At 33.3% G+C, this 16,838-nt stretch overlaps 1 long non-coding RNA gene across 3 annotated transcripts in view; it reads right to left on the reverse strand.

The window, feature by feature from the left end:
• The window catches only part of LOC126264217 (uncharacterized), a 136,459-nt gene that overhangs the window by 55,295 nt on the left and 64,326 nt on the right, over positions 1–16,838 (reverse strand). Inside the window, exon 3 of one of the 3 annotated variants that reach the window (XR_007546977.1) lies at positions 10,040–10,162. The exons of the other annotated variants lie outside the window; for them this stretch is intronic. This is a non-coding gene — a long non-coding RNA (uncharacterized LOC126264217). Of the gene's footprint in view, positions 1–10,039; positions 10,163–16,838 lie in introns of those variants that run through there. 3 annotated transcript variants of the gene reach the window in all.

Here is a 16,838-nt window from a genome sequence, read left to right on the forward strand (position 1 = left end):
TGAATGTAACTCCTCGTGCCCAACGAATCGTCGAAATACTTTAAAAAAGATATATAAAATTAATATTAAAGATTAATTTTGTTACATATACCAATTAAATAATTTAATTGTGTGTGTTTTAACATAAAATATGTCATTAATTATAAAAATCTTGAATACAGATGAAAATTATACTTACATTTAAATCCAATTCTTGGGCCACTAGAATCTTTACACCATTTGCCTTTTGCATCGTACTTTAAGATTTCAATCTTAATTTATTCTGAAAACAAGTTAATTAGGTATTAATGTGTTGTTTTAAGGAGCGTCATATACATGAAAGTACTTATTCTTTGTTTAGTTGGGAATTCCTGTAAGTAAATTAATGAATTTAGACAAAAATATTCACTAAAAATAACAGTTTGATACGATCTGTTTCATTTCTAGCATTACTATAAACAAGTATTTCTTCTGATTATCATTTCCAATGAGGCAGGGACTCATTAATAAAAGCGAGAATTTTTATCTAATAATTTTGAATTGAAGCGTAGGAGCAACTTCAGAGAGATGTGGTTCGTATGAAATAAAAGTTTGAAATGATTAAAGTTTGGTGGTAAACAAGTAAAGAAAACTTTTTGGTCTACCTGATTTTATGAACAAAATTGAAATTAGTTTATGACAACGAAATTCAAATGTCTACAAATAAATAACGAATTAATAAATAAAACATTGAAATTTGTTTATGGGAACGGAATTCAAATGTCTACAAATGAATAACGAATAGTTAATGTTATAAGCTCCTTAGAGAACAACTTAGGAAACTTAGTTTTTAATTTTTTTACATGTAGATAAAGTAGGAACATATTGTATAAAATTTCATAAGACACAATCAACCAATGATAATTGATAGTTTAAAGTGTAAACCTCAGTACTCATGCAAACACTATACTTACTCATCATTGGTCCAATTCACTCGAGGCAGGTTATGTTAGAATATCTAGACATCGTGTATAACGGTTGTGATGACAACGGATAATAAAAACAACAGAAGAGCGTAGTTATAGAAACAGAGTTAAGTTGTAAAAGCAGAGTTAGTTGTATACAGCCCACCAATGTTGTAAGATAGTCAATAAGCGTTTTACTGAGTACCTTGCATTATCATTCCACGTCGCCTTGTAAGCAGGCATGTTCTAACTATTAACTTTTGTATTTTGACCTTAATGGAAACAAATACTTCCAGTGCTTCCGTGTCCTTTCGGTGAGCACAGGGGTGCGTCGTCAGGATTTCGAGAACACCTCCATAGGCGTATCCCACTTTGTGGAAGACTTCTGCGTTTTGGAGGTGTGGGGTGGCTGGTCGGGAGGAAGGATTGGTGTTAGGGTTAGAAGTAGGAGTACTTCCAGGATTTACCGATGGTATCTGTAGCTTAGCAGACAGCTTAATGCATTACTTACTTTCATTCGTTGTAATTCACCCTCTAGTTCCGAGATTTTAATCTTAACGTCTAGTTTTCGAGTACCTCTTAGCACTACGCCGTTTTGCTTCCGTAATTGTGGACGGATCATCACCAACAAATCGTTCTGCTGATAACACTAGTGATTCACCTTCGATAGATGATAGTGCCATATGCGCATCACATTCAGGTGCAAAATTACCGTAACGTTGCGGTGCCTTTCCTACTCCCCCGCTCTTTCGTTGAGTTACCTCGCTGATACCCATGTTATCCAAATAAACGCCGTTACCAACACAAGCCAAATTAGTACTGTGGATTTCTCCAGTTTTATCAGTACGCGACTGTTCATCATCATTTGGTTGAACTGCTTTACCGTCACACGTACTCCCACTATCTGTAACCGCCTCTGAACCGATTATCTCTACTAACTTTGATCGATTTAATACCGATGATTCATTGAATGTTACATTTCGACTAAAAATCAGCTCTGTTGTTCAATATCCCAAAGTTGATACGTACCAAACGCCGCACCATAACCAAGCATAATACATTTTGTTGCTTTTGCTTGTAATTTCAACCGCTTTTCATGTGGAATATTATTGTAACATTCAGAACCAAATATTCGAAGGTTTGACAGCTCCGGTTTCTTTCCAAACCAAATTTCTGCTGGTGTCTTGTCTTTAAACTGCTTTCCAACCGCGTTCGTTGGCGATCAATTTTTGATATAATTTGCCGACATAATTGCTTCATTCCAAAACTTATTTTCCATCCCACTGGCCAAAAGCATTGTCGTAGCCTTGTTTTGCAGCGTTTCATTTAAACGTTCAGATACTGAACCAACGGTGACTAACATCTGAATACCCTTTTGTTTGCAGTATTCTTTAAATTCGTTTGACGTATATTCACCACCGCCATCATGTCTCAATTTTGACACCTTTGAGCCATGAAGTGCCTCAGCCATTGCAACAAATTCCTTGAATTTACCAAACGTTTCACTTTTCTTTCTTTTTCTCTTGATGCAATAGACCATGGATGCTCTCGAATAATCATCCATGAATGTCACAAAATAACGTGACCCATCGTATGCATTCGTTGGATACGGTCCACAAACATCACTGTGAATCAATTCCAAAACTCGCAATGAACGTGTATTTGAATTTCTTGGAAACGGTGAACGAACATGTTTTCCAAGTACACACGATTCGCACAACTGTGTATCCTTTTTTTTACATTACTCATACCAATAGCCATATAATTGGCTAACTTTTTCATGTCATTTCGGTTGAGATGACCAAGTCTAAAATGCCATAAATTCTGTGATATTGTATTCAATTTATTCACTCTTGTAAATCCCGCAAACACATTGTTGTCAACGTACAAAGTCACTTCATACATTCTTCCATTTACGCGTCCGACAAACTTTTCGATACCATTCAGTGATACATAGGTATAATCACCCTCAAACACAATTCGATATCCCTTTTGTGTTAGTCTTCGAATTGACATCAAGTTGCATTTCAAATCATTCACGAATAGAACGTCCTCCATTGTTTTTACCGATGTGTCACCATGGTGAAATGTTTTAACGAGAATGTCACCACGTTGCTTTGCAACAATGCTTTGATTTTTCTTGGCAACCGAAATGCTTATTTCATCAATTGGTTCCAAATTTATCGAAGAACATCTTCTGATTCACCATATGCTGAGTCGCTCCAGAATCTAAAACAAATTTTATTTCCGCGTAATTACCGCTATTCTGCTGCAATTGAGCGTTAAATGCCTTCGATTCTGCCAAATTCTCTTTGGTACCATCTTCAGCAATTGCATACATCGATGAACCGCTTGCTCTGTTTGCGCTTTCTCTATTTGACCTCTCTTTTTTGTTTTTATTGCGAAAACATTGAGCCTATTTGTGTCCAGGCTTTTTACACAAATGACATATAATTGTCTTATTCCCAGCAAACATTGCTCCAGGCTCAATTGATTTACTTGAACCATTTCCACCAGTCCGCTTATTGTACTCATCCATTAACCGAGTTTTAACAAATTCTACAGTTAACTTTGATTGATCCATCGTTTCCGATGGTGTCACTAGGTTATCATAACCTCTTGGCATAGTAATCAACAAATGTACAACCACATCAAGCTCTTCCATTTTAGCTCCCGTTGACTTTAACTCTCGAATTCTCTTATCAAATTGCAAAAGGTAACTTATCATATCATCTGACTCATTATATTTCATTGTCAGCAATTGTTTTCGTAATAAAACTTGCGACGCCACACTTTTCCTTTCGAAAATCGTGCATAATGTGTCGAACATATCCTTTGCCCGAGCTTTTTCGCGAACATACTCAAGTTGGCTATCATGAACTAACTGTACTAATATCGAAACACATTTCTTTTCATTCAACTTAATCGTAGGATGTTTTGTCACATCTTTTTCCGCTGTAAGAATGACCTCCAACGATTCCTCGATGAATCTTCTCAACTCCATTTCATCAAGCAAAATTCCCACACGATATTTCCAATTGCTAAAATTCGTGCCATCGAATTGTTGAATTTTTAGAATGTTATTTACGGTAACGTTCGCCATCTTTGTCTGTTGCCTTCACCACAATTGACTTTCAACCTCAATTGTATAACTTTATTCTGCACGCACTGGGCCCATAACCTCAGAGAATATGCAAGAAATTGCAGTAATTTATTCAATCAAATAATTGAAATACAAAGGATGAATCAACAAAAAAGACGGCTACTACTGAGCTCTTGAGCTGTTTCTCTCAAACTGACTCTCACTGTTTCTTGATCACCAAGGTTACCTCGGTCGCCTTCGTTTGTCAATTGTTATTGTTTTTTAACATACTTTATTCTATTTTATTGTTTATATTAACGTTATGTCTAACTCCATTTGGGGGTCTGATGTCGGTGAGGCGCTTTGCCGAATTTTGCTGTTGTTACTTACTTTAGATAGTTAACTCTTGGAACGGAGTCGTGCTCAGGGTTTACCGGGCGGTTGACCTTTCTTTCTGCCAATAGAACCTGGATTTGAACCGCCTTTTCCTTTCCTTCTTTCACGGTTTTTGTCTCTTAGTAGGAACTTCTTGTGGAACGGAACTAGCGATGTGCCGTCCGGTTCCAATAGGATTCGGAACCACTCGACCTTTTGCAGGCACACTTGCTGTTTTCCCATTTCATTATCGCTAATTCGGTTATTAAACTCTTTATAGTACGAAAACAAAAATTTAATTCAGTTGTTTCTTGGATTGGTAACCAAGGTTACCAGACAAGTAAACAAATTTTTTCATTTGTCTGAATTTGGTAACTAACTAAATTCAGACAAAAGATGGACACTAAATAAACACAAAAATATCACTACAAACACTTTTGAAAACTGAGGTGTGAGTGTGATGAGAATAATAGTCGATGTTACAAGAACACTGATCGTTTATTATATTATTACAAAGTGTGCACTCGGCTAGAAACGTCAAAGACTAAAAACTAAGAACTAAAAACCCTGCGTAGCATGACGCTTGCGTTAGGGCATCTATACAGAGTGTTCCAAGTATCAATGTGCAATTTCATTCCTTAACAAACACTTTTCCGTAGTTGCTACTCAAATTTGGATAAATGACGATTGTTACCGCTGCCATTGGTAACGACAGAAAGGTCTCTTATTGTTAGCGACTTTTGTCAATTGTTCAAAGTGCAACCAGGGAATATTGTTGATAGTAACAATTTTTGTTTGAGTTGTTCGTCCTTCTTCTGTCTGAATTTAGTTATAATAGTTACCATAATCGAAAGAGAAGAGTTGTTAACGCTAATCCCAAATCTTTATCCCAACCAGCCACCCACACTCCTGCAAAGTCTTCCAGATCCAAAACTCAGGAACTCGGTCACCCCCAAGGAGGTGATGTCGAAATTGTCTAACTGCGATTCACCCCACCAGTTATGATTCATTGTTCAAATTTATGTATATCGAATTGTATTAAAGTATTTTAAACCAAGTACACTAAGAATTAGAAGAGACTTCTCATAGAGAAGAAACTTTTAAATTGGTTTGGGAAAAACCAGCGCTAATGATTAGCCGTCTCAGATCTCAATTTCGGTTAATATTTTTTGACAGCTCATTGACAATCTTGGCAAACTGATCTTTGTATAATTTCGTTTTGTTTGGTGTTCAATCCTATAATGCTCTTTGGCGAATTACTGAGAGAGGTTATTTCAATTTGCCAAAATATGCGGAAAGTGGGAAGGTCCTAATTATGTGATGTGAATTTATAAGTTTAACAGAATTGAAAAAAAGCAGCTAAAAAAGATGTTTAAGTGTTATTATTATCTTATCAAAGAAAATATATAAAATTTTGATATTTGTTAGGAATAGCAATGTCTAATTAACAATTCACACACTTTTGTCGATGCATATTCTTCAGACAACAAAAGTTTGTTTTACTTTTGATTAATAAACATATCGCCTTCATTGCTGTTGAAACCTGAATATGTACAAAATATCATTTGATTTCAAAACTGATCTTGAACAATTATTTGATAACTTCTTACAATTTCGTCATTGGAAAGACAAAAACAACAAAAGAAATAAGTATTTACACTTCGTTAGCTGTTTGTTTCACTTTTTAGCCTTCAATGCAGACACAAATCTAATATTTTTCAATGAACTCAGAAGTCTTGATTTATCTGGTAATAGAGGTCCTTATGATATTCCTTCTACAGTATTGAATGAATTGTGGATTATCATTAACAAAGCCTCTAACAATGAAATTTAAAATGTTTTTAAAATCTACTTTATTTCCTAACGTACGTAAAAAATCGTTTGTTATACCTACCTTAAAGGATGGAGGTAGTTTACTTGTTGTTTTCCAAAATTGTCCAAAAAAATCATTTCCAAAATAATTATGCCATAGTTCCAAAATATTATAAATGAGAGTCAACATGAATTTTGCAAATGTAAATCTTCTGCGACCAACCTTCTTATTTATAACCTTTCGACAGTTGGTGCTCTTGAAAATCATTTACAGGTTGATGCTGTTTATACAGACATTTAAAAGGCATTTGATAGAATCTGCCATGATTTATTGTTTGCTAAACTAAATGGGCTGGATTTGACAAGTAATTTTTCCACTGTAAATAATCATAACGATTGTAATGTAAAGTGATTAGTTTTTATAAAAAAATTAATCAACACCATATTCGCAAGTTATACTTTAGATAAAAGATATTAATGTAATGTGTTTGAAATTTAAAAATGAGTAATAGATTGGGCGGTAGTTTTTCTAGAAAAGTTGGTTCGGCTCAAGCTACAATGAATTTGGGTAAATGTAAAAGAAAAGGTGGAGCATATCTTGGTGCTTTTGCCCACACATTAAAGTAGCTTTTTACACAAATACTGCTGTAGGATCCCAGGTTCTGCGATGTTTTGTCGTATAAAATAACCTCTTTCCATAATCGGTATCGCGATTATAAGTACAGCAATTAAGAAGAACTAAATACTCTCACATTAGCTGTCAAAATTCCCAGAGTTGTCAAAACGTGCGGACTCCATAAGAACTCGTTAGGAATATTTAAACAATTACAATAATGGCAACTTGATGCCATTATTGTGGAGATGTCGATTACTTGTCCTGAAAGTCACGGAAATCAAATTAGTTGCAGATCTATCGTCGACATACAAAAACTGTCTGTGATTCTGACTGATAATTAACATGTGAAAAGAAATTGTTTTTGTTAACTTTGTTAACTTTATATTTCCATTAGAATAGATTGCTGCTAAGAGAAGTTCCAACTATTATAATTTAGTTTGAATATGTGATACCGACGACGTGAGGGATGAAATTGAAAACAGGATAACTAGATGTATTTACACATAAATAAAATTTTAATTAATTAGTAATTACAAAACTAAACGAACATTTGGGAGTGGGTGTGGGATTGAGTGACATTTTGCGAACTTTCAAGTTTCAATAGCAATGAAGGAATTTTGTTTATCAAATAAAAGAAAATAACATTTATGTTGTTAAGATTACGTTTCTTTGAGACATATGCCAGACGTTAAAATATAAACGAAACATCCAATGTCCAATTAAACCTTATTCGAAATATGTAATTTAGAAAAAAGTTGTCTTCTTTCAAGTAAATTTGATTTGTTTCTTTCATAGTATTAATATTACATCAAATTGTGGTTCAGTTATATTTTTAATATATTTCTATTTGTTTTAATCGAAAGTGTCAACAAATTGACAGAGAAAAGAAATATCGAGATGATTTTTCGATTTGTTATAATAACTTTAATGACAGTGATTCATTTATTTAATGACCACATTACAAATCACATCTGTGTGTGAAATGATATGGTCAAATGTCACGTGTTGATTACCAGGAAACTTTTGCACAAACAGTCAGGTGAGATTCAATACGATTGTTACTATCTGTGGCTGTACAAAATAATCACAAAATCAAGTAACTAGACGTAAAGACAGCATTTTTATATGGAGAACTTGAACACACCTATTTATGACTTAACAAGAAGGGTTGGATCATGACGAAAACATGTTATGTAAATTGAACAAGTCACTATATGGGTTAAAACAATTCCCTTGCTGCTGGCATGCCAAATTCGGCTCTACACCGAAAAGAGTTTTAGTATTTATATGGAACAAATTTTAAACAGATTTGAAATGACTAATGCTAATCCTAATACTGTTCCAGTCGACCCTCACATAAAGCCACAGTGGGAAGATACTACCTACATAATAACGTCAAATTTTATTTGGCTACCATCGCAAATAATCTGACTTAGAGACAATAGATTTGTTGCCAGTTTAGGAACACATAATACTTTTGTAAAAAGCACCTTTTTGTTTTGACCTTCATCGTCATAATGGTCCAACCTCACTTGTACTGAACATTGCACAGATTATACTTTGTTGCCTGCGACTCTGATTTTATGTATGACAGGAGCCGTCATATTTTCAAGCATGTTCTTACGTCTTGTCATGTGTGACGATGCACCGGAAGCCACTTGCCATGGGTCATTTTGGCTGGATGTTGCCTCAAACACAACAGCATATGATGAACTACTTGCTTTTTGTTGAACATTCTTGGTCCTGGATTTGCATTTGAGGACTTTTATGACCTTACTTATTACAAGTGTAGCTCCCTTACTTACTTTGTTTCTTGTGGTTGTTCTTGTTGACTGAGAATACTGTTGAGTCACTTTCAGATTGTTTAACATCTTGTGATAGTTTTGATTTCACAGAAATTGAAGTTATCTTCATGCCGGAGCTTTCAATAGCAATAATCATTGGTTGATAGGACTCTGGTAGACCGGAGAGTAGCAATGTAACTAGCCATTCATCGTCAACTGCGAAACCAATGTTTCTGAGCTTGTGAGCAGTACACATAATTTTGCTCACATATTTCTCTACGTTTTGACATACAGTAAGTGAAGTATTATAGAGATCACGCAGCAGCCCATCACAGCGTGTCAACAAAGATTCATCAAATACTTATGAAAACGTATCCCATACTTCTTTTGCAGTACTACTCTCTTGCATGTGCACGTAATTTATTTAGTCAACTAGTAAATTTATCTTAATTTTGCCTTTGTGTCGCGTTTTGTGTCCACAATGACACATGTGGTGGGGTCTATGCAGTTCCACAACTCCTCTTGCTGTAGGTATGTTATTAGAGCAAATCGCCATGTTACGTAATTATCTCGGCCGGTTAACTTTTCAATTAATGCCAATTGATTGTTTGCTGACAATTTAAGAACCCTTATTCCAGATGTTACGAGAAAACACTTTTCAATTGTCGTATTGACGTTTTAGGTTAACTTCATTACTTTTCTCAGTAAGTAAGCCATTCTGGGCTTCCCTGGGCTTTTCTGGCTCCATAACCTGTTAATTTTTCTTAAAAGAATTTATTATTTCAGAAGAAAAACTTATATTTAAGAATTTTGTGTTAAAATTACAACTTAACTGTCTACAGGCACACAATTCAAATTACAATTTTAATAGTTTATGTGTAGTTTCAGTACACTTCTACAGGTCATCACAACAGTTACAATTGGATTCCCAAGAGGAAATGAAACATTATTTGTTTTAAGATGTGTTATAATTTTTCATTCTTTATAATAGCCTAAGCTACATTGCGCTGTAAATTGAGAAGAATGCTTCAGGTAAACTACTTTTGGTTAACAAGACAGCATTAAATTAACTGAGGAATGCATATTATCGGAATTTGTAAGCTCCTTGATTAATATTTATATGATCCCATTTTTCGCACATTTTGGCAGACTGAAATATCCTCTTTCTGTAATTCGCCAAAGAGCATTATAGGATCGGACACCAAACAAAACAAAATTACACAAAGATCAGTTGTCAAGATTGTCAGTGAGTTGTCAAAAAATACGAGCCGAAACTGAGACTGAGACGTCTAGCCATTAGTGCTACCAAATAATTCCATTCAATTAGAAACATTAAATAATTACTTTAATAACAAGGAGTTTATTTTCTATGAGAAGGCTCTTCTAATTCTTAGGGCACTTGGTCTAAAATACTTTAATACAATTCAATATACATAAATTTCAACACTGAACCATAAATGGTGGGGTGCGTCGTAGTTACACAATTTCGACATCACCTCCTTGGGGGTGACCGAGTTCCAAGAAGTTTTCTGAGTTTTGGAGCTGGGAGACTTTGCAGGAGTAGGGGTGGCTAGTTGGGACAAAGATTTGGGATTAGCGTTAGGAGTAGGGGTAACATCAGAGTTTACCGATAGTATCCCTAGTTTAGACGACAAAGCTGTGTAAGCACTCTTTCACTCTCTGTATCTCACCTTCTAGTTCCAAAATTTTATTCCTAAGAAAATCGGGTACCTCTGGAAACGTCAGCAGACTTTTGGGGTTTATTGAGTTTTTCACTTAGCTTTTCTTTTTTCCGGACCCTACACATAGTTTATTGGTTTAGTAACTGAGGTTACAAGCCAAATTAACAACTCTTCTCTTTCGATTATGGTAACTATTATAACTAAATTCAGACAAAAGAAGGACGAACAACTCAAAAAAAAATTGTAATTTTCAACAATATTCCCTGGTTGCTACCCACTCTTTGAACAATTGACAAAAGTCGCTAACAATAAGAAACTTTTAACTCACTTTTAGTGACCCTATTAAAGTTCCTATTAAAAGACAAGAGCCGAGAAATAAGAAAAGGAAAAGGAGGCCCAAATCCAGGTTCTATTGGCACAAAGGAAAGCGGTACCACATCCAACGACACAGCTAGTTATTGTAAAGCCTCAGTTTTGATCGGTTACCTTAGAGTACATTAGAGTACCAATTAATTCTCTGTATCGTGTAGGGTCTTTGAATGGTTTTAAATCTCTGTTAAATTTTGAGTGGCAGTCATACAGTGTTTTAATTGGATTGCAATCTACCATTCTGAATTTCTCTGAAATATATTTTTTTTGTTTAAGTATTACTCCTTTCTTACTTTGGTTAATTTCTATTCTAAAGAAAAACCTAGCAATCTTTGATCTTCAATTTCTCAGCTAATTCCCTCTTAATTTCATTACCAGTTTGATTTTCGACAGTTCTTTTGTACTCCTTAAATTTTTCAAAAACTTCTCCCTTTGACTTAAGGAAAAAACCTGGCACCACCTATTATATTCGTCTATTAATGTAAGAAGATATCTTGATCCACCGCTGAATCTGACTCGCATTGGTCCGCAGATATCTGAATGAACAATATTCAGTAACTGCTTACTTCTTTCTTCTCTATCAGTAAAGGGTTTCCTTGCTTGCTTACCTCGTTGACATTGTCACACCACATGGGTAATTTATCATTATCCAATTTATTACCGTGTACCAGTCGCTTTCTGTACAAATCCTGTACGCCTTTATAATGTAGGTACTCTAGTTGTCTATGCCACAGGACCATTTTGTTTGAATTTCTATGCATTATTCACTTGTAGACATTTGAATTTCGTTGTATATAAACATATTACAATATTTTTCATAAAATCAAGTAGCCCAAAAAGTTTTCTTTATTTGTTTACAACAAAACTCTAATCAGTTAAGACTTTTATTTCATAAGAAACACATCTTTCTGAAGTTGCTCCTACGCTTCAATTCAAAATTAATAGTTAAATATTCCCTCTTTATTAATGAGGTTCTTCCTCATTGAGAATTGTAATTAGCAGAAATACTTATGTACAGTAGTGCTAGAAATGAAACCGATCTTACCAAACTGTTATTTTTAGGGAATAGTTTTGGCTAAATTCATTATTTATATTTACAGGAATTCCCAACTAAACACAGAATAAGGCTCCATAAAATAACACATTGATTTGTTTTCAGAATAAATTATGATTATTTTTTTATTGGAGCAAAGAGGGGGAAATCTACAAGACGTAGTGCCGGACTTTACCGACTAAAAACCCCTCTCCGGGCAATGATCCGAAGATCATGACCTAAGAGTAGTTAACCATAAAGGTTTAGGAAAATATAAGGGAAAACTAAAGAGGTACGTAACAATCGCTACATAGTAAAGAAAAGATGTTCAAAAGAGACGCAGAGGTCTAGACAGCCAAGAGACAAGGTCTCTTGTATCTGTCGGATTCACAGGGTTGGATATCATGCAAGCATGCAATCTCCGGATTAGAGTGTTGAAAGATAGATCTCCGGAGGTTGAGGGCATGCTATTTTCTCTGAGGCTATGAAATATGAAAAAATATGCAAGAAATCCGAAAAAAGGTCAAGAAAGAGTCACAATAAAGGAGAAAACAGCAATACCAAGAAACCGTCTTCAAAAGTTCTATCAAAAAGGCTGAGGACAGGAATGTTCCCATTGGAGTTCCACATATCTGTCTGTGTATAAAGAAGGTACTTTCAATTTATGGAAAGTTTTCCATAGTATGGGCATACGTTTCAACTCAAATAACATCTGAGAATTAAGCATGTTTATAGTAATTATAATATTAGAATTGTGCCGTAGTAGTTTTTGCTTATATTTTAATCTGTAATTTATGACGGAAAATGTGATTCATTAATAATTATATTGTGTATATCTGTATATTTTTCCACTGAATATTTGGATGTTGAAAAAATCGGCAATGTGTCGAAACCATTTTATAACACCAAATTAATATTAAAATATCGACATAAGTTGAACAAAGTAGTTTTATTTGTATAGTTATGTTATATTTAAATATTTGGGAATATCATTTATGGTCATCCACTGTAGGTTGAAATACAAGGATGAGATTGATTCGAAACAGTTCTACCATCAAAAATATTATAACAAATTGAAAAATCATCACGATATTCCTTTGCTCTGTCAATTTGCTGAGACAGTGGATTAAAACGAATTATAAGAAAAGATATAACTGAACCACAATTGGGTGTTATATTAATACAATGTAAGAATCAAATCAAATATGCTTGAGAGAAGACAACTTTTTTATAAATTACTACATACTTCTGACATATGCCATAAAGAAACGTAATTTGACATGTTATTTTCTTTTTTGACAAACAATTCGTTGCTATTGATACTTGTTTGCAAAATGTCACTCAATCACACACTCACTCGTTTTATTTTTTAATTACAAATTAATTAAAATTTTATTTGTTTTCAATTCTATTCCTCACCTTATAGTAGTTGAAACTTCTCTTAGCAGCAATCTATTCTAATGGAAATATAAAATTAACAAAGTTAACAAAAACAATTTCGTTTCACATATTAATTACCTGTCGAAAATAAATGTCGACGAGAGATCTGCAACTGATTTGATTTCAGTGACTTGCAGGGCTCGTAATCTAAACCTTCAGACGGTAAGTTGCTATTTTTGTAACTGTTTAAATATTTCACCTTTTTAAATCAACAGTAAATTCAGGTAGTTGATTCTTTCAGCTTGAATAAGTGAGCGACAGATTTCAACCATGCACTGAATTTTTCTCCTTCACCTTTAATTATCACCCTCAAACAACACTAATATACCAATCTTTCCATATTTGATAATTTTATGTCGTAATTTATTTAGATTCTTCATGTCTGGATGACAAGTTCAAATAATGTTAACACAATTTATAAACCAAATCATGAAATAGTGATTTCTATTTCACAATTTTCTGGGGAAATAAAGATTTGAAATCCTTGTTGGGTTGAAATTTATAATTAATAGATTTATCTGCTGCAGTTTTGTTAAAACTTTCATCTACTTTAGTGCATATATATTTTTAGTTGTAGTATTTTCGTTCTGCTTATTCGGTTATCATATAATCCCGATACCGATCATGGAAAGAAGTAATTATATACAATCAAACATCGCGGAGCCTTGTATCCTATTAAGCAGTATTCTTCTAAAATATCTGTAATAAGGTATATCATAATTGAAATGAAAGTTTATGCTCTTATAGACATTCAAGAAGTGAGACACAATTTACTTGCTTTACCTGTATGCTCCATACTTGCTTCAAAAATATGTTAAAATCGTGGTAGTAACTCTCCATATGCGTTGGGATGTAGATGGAGTTCTTAGATACTTTATTTAAATTTGCATTCTGTAAAAAGAAATAATTTTTGAGGGTATTGCAAAAATTATCTTCAAAAATTGATTGAATAAATCATATTGTAGAAGAGAATGAAAAACACAGTGACCAAAGATTTTTTTGAAAGAAGGAAAATAACGGAGCGATTTTTAATTAGGGATGTCTCAATTTGATTATACGGCGTTGTAGTGCGTTGATTCAGTCAACCAAAGGGGCGGTATATATAACACGATATTTTACACTAAATACTCTCTGTACTCTGTAATATTGTATAACTTTGGTTAACTTTCCATATATATACAAATCGGGATTTTTTTTTACAGTTTCTAAGACATTTTGGTGTTTTGTTAATATATCTTATCTCCTAACTTTATTTAAGTGAACTTTAAATATAATTGGTAATATTTTGATACAGCAAAATAAAAGCCCACGGGAAATTTTCATGTGGCTTGATTTCCGAGTATTTCATGATTAATTAACACTATTTGAAATCAGAGCTCTGAAATAGATATATTTCGTTATTAATGTAATTGTTACAATATTCCGCCTTGATTAACTGCAATAAATTCTGTATCTAAGGGAATCCAAATTTAAAAAAACAACAGAACACTTGTTGTAACCTAGCATCTGTAATTTACAACTGTTCCCAAAACTTAATTTAAAATATTAACAATTTCAACATTCAAGAGATGCTGTGAAACTTTAGAACAGTAGGTGTCTCACCATTCAAAAAATCAACAACAACATCCGCGCCATTAATTTATTTCAGATGTAATTCATAAGGAATAACACATAATTTCTAAGGAAAGTCAAATTTGATGATTAACATCAGTGGATCAAATTTAAATGGAAAATGTGTGTGGTTTAAATTAACGGTTAAGACTTGAATAATACTATTTGGAGTAAATAATTAAATTATTTATTAACAATTTCTTAAAACGAGAGAATAAGTTTTTGAGAACTCTGGTTCTGTACGTGTGTTTTGACAACTAACTGTCAACTGATGTTGGAGATTTTGCTTGTTGGACGATTTTATAATGGCCTTACCAAGTACACAAAGTTGTTCTTCTAAATTGTCGAGATATTCTGAACACAGGATCCTATAATAATAATCGAGGAGCTATTTTCCTGTCACAGTTAACTGTGTAGCATTCTGCTGATATAATTTAATTTACAATGCGAAAAAATATCTTATTCTTGAAAATAAAGCTTACGCTATAACAGAGTCAAGAATTGAGACGCAATTTACTTGGAAAATCATTTATTTAGAATACCGATCAGACATGTAGTAGATGTTAAGATTCTGCATATAGCATATAGATAAACCAAGTAAATTGTGTGTCACCTCTTGAATGTTTATCTTTCTTTTCAGTTATGTTATACCTTATTGCACGGTAAAGTAGTTTTTTTAGAAAAATACTACTTAAAATGATCCCAGGTTCCTATAATCGCGATTATAAGATTAGCAACTAATTAGAATGAAAATACCCCAACATGCCCAAGTAGTCTAATTTGTCAGCAAGTTGTCAAAACGTGCGTAGCGGTTACGAGCTCTCAAGAAAACGTGGAGACACTTATAATATATATGTGCACTAAAGTAGATGAAAATTTCATCAAAATTACAAATGAGCTATTAATTATAAATTTCAACTCAACAAAGATTGCAAATTTTTACACAGAAAATTGTGATTTGATTTTGTTTATAAATTGTGTTGTCATTATTTGAACTTGTCATCTAGACATGAGGAATCTAAATAAATTTTGACATAAAATTAGCAAAATTAGAAGGTATCTTAGTGTTGTTTGAGGGTGATAATCCAACCAAACGTGAAAGAGAGAAATTCAGTACCTAGTTGAAATTTGCCGCTCACTAATTCTTGCTTAAAGAATCAACTACGTGAATTATTTTTTGATTTAAAAAGGTGACATATTTAAACAGTTACAATAATAGGAACCTACTGTCCGAAGGTTCCGATTACGAGTCACTGAAATCAAATCAGTTGTAGATGTCTCGACGACATTTATTTTCCATCAAAGGAATACTGTCTGTGAATCTGACAGATAATTAACATGTGAATAGAAATTGTTTTCATTAACTTTATACTTAAATGCAGAAATATATTTTGCTACTAAGAGAGGTGGGGGATGAAATTGAAAACAAGTAACTTGCCTGATGTATATACACATAAATAAAATTTTAATTAATTAGTACAAAATTAAACGAACATTTTGGAGTGAGTGTTGTATTGAGTGACATTTTGCAATCTTTCCTGTTTCAGTTGCAACGAAGGGAGATATGTTAGTCAAATAAGAGAAAATAACATTTATGCTGCTAAGATTACGTCACCTTATGATGTATGTCAGCCTGTCCAATTATAGGCAAGAGTTATGGTTAATTCAATTAAACCTAATTCGAAATATGTGGTTTGGAATCACGTTGTCTTCTTTCAAGTAAATTTGATTTGATCTTACATTGTATTAATATTACATCAAATTGTGGTTCAGTTATATTTTTTGTTATAATTCTATTCGTTTGAATCCACAGTGTCAACAAATTGACAGAGCAAAGAAATGTCGAGATGAGTTATAATAACTTTAATGGTAGAACTGTTCCGAATCAATTTCATCCTTATATTTCAACTTACACTAAATGACTATAAATGTGGTTCCCAAATATTTAAATATAATATAACTTTCCAAATGAAACTACTTTGTTTTGTGGTTAATTTAATTAATTTTAACCTCCAATTAGTTAGTGGAAAGAAGTACTTAAAAGATATATGCGACATAATTTTTTAGGAAACACATTTACTGATTACAGTACAGATTAAATTTTAAGGAAG

Source organism: Aethina tumida, chromosome 1 (genome assembly GCF_024364675.1).
Source record: "Aethina tumida isolate Nest 87 chromosome 1, icAetTumi1.1, whole genome shotgun sequence".
Classification (NCBI taxonomy): Eukaryota; Metazoa; Arthropoda; class Insecta; order Coleoptera; family Nitidulidae; genus Aethina; species Aethina tumida.